The sequence below is a fragment of the Opisthorchis viverrini genome, assembly GCF_000715545.1.
Source record: "Opisthorchis viverrini unplaced genomic scaffold opera_v5_124, whole genome shotgun sequence".
NCBI classification, from domain to species: Eukaryota; Metazoa; Platyhelminthes; class Trematoda; order Opisthorchiida; family Opisthorchiidae; genus Opisthorchis; species Opisthorchis viverrini.
The window spans coordinates 447745-454341 of NW_008751781.1; positions in this window are offsets into that span (position 1 = coordinate 447745).

Sequence of the window (6597 nt, forward strand, 5' to 3'; positions counted from 1 at the left end):
TTTCTCGTAGTAATCGAGTGACAAGAGGATTAAATCAATCCAGCTGACCCCGCGTGAATCTAGAAAATAATGTCGGACAACGCGAGCGCAAAAACCAAGCGCATTATTTGTTGTTTGGCCACACAAATCAGGGTCGAAATTCTCGGTCGAATGGGGGCAGAAATCTGCTTCATTTCATAAAGTTGAGAATTGCAGCCACCCCTGATGAAAAAGCGGTCGATAACCCAATTATCTGCTGCTAAAAATGTTCCCAGTGAAATAATGCGGCGGGGCACGCGTAAGAGGCCTTGTCAACGTTAAACCTTTGTACAAAACTCGGGCGTCATATCTTTCAAAGATTGTAGCTTGAGGTTACTGGATTACAAAACGTAAGTTGAGACGAACGCTCTACAAGTCAACGATACTATCCGGTGATCGTGATGAGGATTTGAGTAGCCAATCAAACGAGGTTTTCAATGATGTTGAACTTGAGTTTTGGTTTTCCAGTCATCAGCTCTCTGTTTCAATCAATACTAGAAACAGAGATCAATCAATCCCTAATACCGCAGAGTCAATCGAAGAGTGCGCCGATCAGGCCCAAACAAAAGTGGACATTCAGTGAAGTGTACAGAATGAGACAAGCAATACTGTTTGTATTCTACTAAAAACCTATGTTCTCGCATTATTAACCTCAGATTTCCATGCCGTGAGGAGCTATTTTCGTCTATTTCTAACAACATGAATGTATACGACGGTAACTGTGTATGTGCTTTTGTTTTATCTTCACATGTTCCTTGAACAGGCTCGGTAGGTGATGTTGATTTTTATGACGTCCTAACAGCTATTGCTACGCATTATGTTCACTGAGATCTCATCAGGTCCTTTGCCGTGGCCATCGGCGTAAATTGGTATACGCCCTAATAGCAGCTTGTTGTGCACAACAGCCTCATTTGGAACATGCCCTTGAAGACTGAGGTTATTCCTGTAGAACTAGGGTTTGGTCACTCCGATAGACAATCGCCCGTACGCTTCGCATGGAAGGAGGTTCATTTGGTGAATATTAAAGGATGTCATGTTCACGTCATCCGCGTGACGGTTTCCGCAAAAACTTATTTAGCTGGGAGGTAGGTTGCAGTATTTATTTACTATAGGCAGGAAAGTTGTCACCTAGCGTGACCACTTGAGAGGGTCCGGTGCCCCTCCTAAATAATATTGGGAACATGAAGTCCGTTTTTGAAAACATAGTAGCTGTTGATGTGTTCATCGATCGTGGCAAGCGGCTAATAGACATTCCTTCGCCAGTCAGGGAGATTTATTAATGTTCAGTTCGAAACCGAAAAAAACAGTCTTAAGAATTTCCATTTGAAGATGATAAAGCTGAGCTAAAATAATATAATTTCGTAGGAAATGCCCCCTGATCCTTTGAAATAGCTAGTTACTGTTAGCATAGGAACCAAACACGACCATAGGCCCAAGACGGTCGGTTAGTGTTTGGGAAACTGTCCAGTTTATGGGGTTCATAGATTAAACAACCATTAGAGCGACACTCCCAAACAAACCATCACACGTCTTGTCCCCGCAGTCGCTTTCACTATCATGTGATCAATGTCCGAACGAACCAATCGTGTTCTCGCTACTTCGTGATGACTTATCAAGTGATCGATTTCCGTCTGTTTTTGCTGCCTGTTTGGTATTATCACTCAGTTTATCATCTGGTCCAGCGCACCGTAATGTGTTACAGACTTTTTTGCCTATTGGGCTCGCCTACGTGCTCCCACCACGACATAAAAACAAACTGACAGAGGCCTAAACCATAAAGAACAGTGCAATGGAGAAAGTGCAACCGGCGGTGCTTGAAAAAATCATTCACGATATGAAGGGAACTAATCGTCTTACAACCGGTCAGGTTGTTTGTTCGGCTTGTCACGGAGTGGTACCGGATTTTGTCACGACAAGCCTTTTGTCGTTGCTATGCAGCTGGGAGGACTTTGCTTGTGGTTTCCAGAACATTTAGCGGTGTCAATCGGCTGCGTTTGCTCTGTCCGCCGTTAACCCAGTTACCGGCTTTATGTAGAAAATTATTCGGATTTGAAATAATCCTCATGTGATCCACATCGCACTCACTGAATGAATGCGTCTGTTTCTTAGTTTGACAGGGCTAGTAGGCTACGGTAACCTCACAAAAGCTTGTGCACCGATGCTTTTGTCACCGTGGAAGCGATCAGTGTTGCGCTCATAGTCATCCTTGAAGTTTGCGGAAGTGTATCTCTCTTCGGCATTCACATTAAGTGGATACCAAGCAAACAAGATGAAGCCGGTCCTAGCTATCACACCGTATCTCCAAAATCTTAATAACTTCATGCAGTACCAAGTTTTCAACACCTGGGTCCTCCTTTGTTTTGGAACCCACTACCCTTTAATGAAAAAGGTCAATAACAAAAAAGCTGAAAGTTGTTCGACAGCTGATGACCAGTTCAACCTTCATTATTTGGGCTCACCAGGTAGGCGCAACGGCCTCTTGTTCCACCTTTTCGGCCCTAATATTACTCAGAGATAGATGCTGACAATCCCGAGGCGACCCCTTGTGATACATTTGGCTGTTGATTCACAGGATCCCTCACCGTATCCTCGAAAGTGGTTCCACCGAGTCATTATTCTGGCAGGCAGAAGCCATTTCGCAGTTCGAACGCCTAGAGATATTCGAAGCCAATGTGAAGATAGCTTCACCAGAGTCGTGGGTTATTTGGATTTAATGGTTCTGTTAGCGATCCCGCACCAGAGATCACACGTTTCTCGCTGTCTTTTAGATTGTGGGTGAACGGGCAAAAACTGGGACTACCAGAGAACTACCAGGATAACTTTTCTAATCAAGCCCAAATAAAACTATGTTCACCTGTTTCACATTCTGTGCACCTACTGCTAAAGTGCGAAGTTCACAGATTTGGCGTATCTTCCCCTAATATAAAGTGACGTCGGAGGGATCCAAGATGATTACACCAATGACCAACGTAAGTGGTCTTTATTTCGTATGTACCATTCTAACTGGCACAAAGTAATCTTCTCACCCAATCAATTTTGGTGTCTTTAGAATTTTTGGTACTTTGGTTTATTTTGAGTTCGAAAATATAGTTAACCACTAAATCGACTGCGCAGAAGCGGGCGTTCCTTCCTGTTTGACGCTCAGCTGATTGGTGTAGCAGGAACTCAGGTCAAGGTTCACACGCCTATCTTCAGCGTCCAACCATGGTACATTGGATAGCTTTTTTCCAGGTCCGACTACTTGTTGTCTATAATTATCACCTGCAAAAATTGCAAAGTGATTACCACGTGATTCCCATAAGGTTGTGGAATATTTAGGCATAAGTATCTTTAAGTTCGCCGGCAGTTAAATACGAAACATATTTTGACGCACGCTTTAAATCAAGAAAGCTTCCCTGTACCCGTGACGACTTTTTATTTGGACAAACAAATTATTGAGAATAAGCTAAATACACTCATTTGTAAACAAATTTGGTTTAGTGAGAGACTCAGCTGGAACCCGGCTGAATCTCTCGTTTGTGATGTTTCCAAGGCCAAACCGGTCGTGGGCTGTCGAAAGATGTTCAGCAACCTTATGGGTAGTGTGTTAAGTACATACATGTATCGCGATATCTCAAATATCGTACGAACTAAAACATGAGGCGACCTGGCGCAGCACAGCCGGGTTCCAGGTGAGTCTCTCGCAAAACCAAAGTTGTTTGCAAATGAGTTTGTTCCGCTTATTTCGTGCAATTCGTTTTCCAAGTAGAACTAAAATTCACAGAAACTCGGGGACTGTATCTACCTGATGAGCCTCAGAAAGGGCGAAACCGGGCTGTCAAAGAACGTTTAGCAACCCTATGAGTAGTTCAAACTATTGAGAACCTTTAACATGTTATCATTTTAATTCGTGATATGAATCCAAGTATAGGTATCGTTGGAATAAGGCGTGAAAAGTTTTTTTTGCGCGTGCCACAACCCGAAGTCTCCACTGTGTACAATTCATTACCCTAAATATCATTTCCAACCCTCTCTCCGGTTAGGCTTAAAATAGACCCAGGATTAGGTCGAAAACAGGCATACTTATTCCAGGACAAACCCAGATTTCACTGGAGGTGTAGGCGTTATCCAGGTGATGTTTTTCACAATTATCCCGGAGCGATACGCAGTTGGAGATGGGAATCAGATGTCAAAAACGGATTTGTTTTCGAAAAGCATACCAAAAGACAGTCAGCTTTGATTTGCAAGACAGCTAATCGCTATATTCTCCGGAGATAAACCAGGTGGCCCCGACCAAACTATTGCCGCATTCTGTGAGAAGGATTTCTCAGCTTAAATCAAATTTACTGATCCCCTGGGTAATCGTCGTCCGGCTATTGATCATCTATCTATAGTTGGAATACAAAACGAAGATTTAGTTACCGGCAGTATCACTTTATCAGGCTTTTTTGTCAACAGCCTCCGGCTTGCAATTTACCAGTAGGTCAGTTTGATAGTTGAATTCAAAAACTTGGATTATTTAGGATCGTCTTTGTCGAATCTATACTGTCGATAGACGGCCAGTACATATGGTGATGATATGAAAGGGAAAGATGCGCATACGAGGAAAACGCACTGTTTTCTCTCAGTCAGATGGCTACACGCTGCTATAGTGTATTCGCTGATGTTTGAACTAGACGTCTATTGGCTTTGTAGTAAATATGGGGCCATTTAATCAAAAGCATCCTGGCCGAATTAGTCCGTTTGCATCGACATGATGCCTGCATTATAATGCCAACGGAGTCATCGCTTGTTCCCTTTTGAGTGAGAATTTTATGCCCACAATCTGATTGATTGTCACTTTGGGGAATAAAATGGCGATTAAGTTGGTGACCGTTGGTGATAAAGACCAGGTGAAGCAGCGGGTGAAGCTTCCTGTAAAGGTGACAAGGAATATAAGCTTAAAATCCCATCGTCTTCTAAAGTTCAAAGGTAAGAGGAAAGACAGTGATTCATTGTATTTCCTCAATATCCTCCCTGGTCCCTTGTCATGTGACCCGTTGCACGAAATAAAAGCTGGGAGTAGGCAGTATGCTAACTTCGTCTGGACTGATTCCTTTGAGCAACTTAGCAATATACCTAGCACCTAGGGCTCCATAGATGTATTCAGCCAATCAGCTTGAGGCATATCAAGGTTAAACCGCGGAATTATCCACCAGAATATGTGATTCGAACCCAAACCCAGCTTCTCGACTGTTCTACTCTAGGCTTGGGTGGTGCGGCAGTGCCACAACCCCCGTGCTTCCTTCGGACAGCAAAATGTACCAAAATGGTGTCAGAGCTGATCAATGAACCGTCAGCTTGCCCACTTGATCTAATTTTATGTACAGAGTTCCTCGCCACCTGTAAACAGATATCGGAAAATTGATAAATCAACTTTTGTTGGACCAAGGGCAGCCAGCCTAATGAACGAACACCGTCAAAACCACATATTCAAGACCGAGAGACCAGGCTCTTGGATCACACGTTACTGGTGATGGCATCATGTGTGCATTAGTGTAAACAAACACCTAAGTGAAACCAGGTGACTTTTATCAACTTATACTAGTAGGTTTTGTATGGGTGCGCGTCTGCCCTGTTCAGATATTTATGTACGCGGATTTTACTGGACAGCCGACGGTAAACAAGTCTCCCCAACAAAGATATGTCCAGTTCCAGCGCACAATCGGGTTAAAAATTACCTTCAAGTTCAGTATCGGTTTTCTGAGGTGGTGAACTCGTACACGGCTTCTGCACGAGGTCCATAACCATACACACTTGAAATTCATGTATAAGATGCAGCGCCCAGAATTGTCACTTGTTGTCTACAAGTGACGAGCTCTGCAAGTAAAATTAAACCTTTTTTGAAAGGCCACTCATTACAACCGACAGAATTGGTCGCTTTAGATTGGTGGTCTTATTTAGGGAGAACCAGCTACAGAAATATATTTTGATGGACTAGACTTAATTAGGTATTTCTGCAAGTTTGTCTACTGGTGTGGGAGCCCTAGGCACGTTGAGTAATCGATTCCCATGAACTTTGAAGAATCCACGTATTCGTTGTCCTTGTGCCAGCCATATATCCCGTAGCTAGTGACCTCTATACAAGGAGATTAGTGAATGGGCAAGCTGTAGTAAGGAAGTGGTTGGACTCGTAAAACCCGACAAATGGTTTATTCACCATCAACTTTACGCTGCTGATGCAGGAATTCAATGTTTATGAATTGGACCTTTGAAGTCGGTCAGGCAGGCCTGAAAATTTGTCTCTAAAAATAAGTCCTATCCAAATGAATGTATTCGGAGAATTCCATCCAATAGTTTGGGTTCAGTTGAAACATGAGGTTGATGGAATCTCGTGAACTGAATTTGCCTGATGAGTCATAACAATGGTGAAACCATTTGTGTGCCGCCGGAGATCTTCCAATAGCCCTTATAGTAGTATGTACATTAATGTGACCTGTTATTACTTCTCTTGGTGTGTTCCAACCAGACTTGGTAGTATGAACCCTGATTCACTCGTGTATTGTCAAGTCCTGTCGACGTACACCCGGAATACAAACCAAAAGTAAAAACTGAACACCC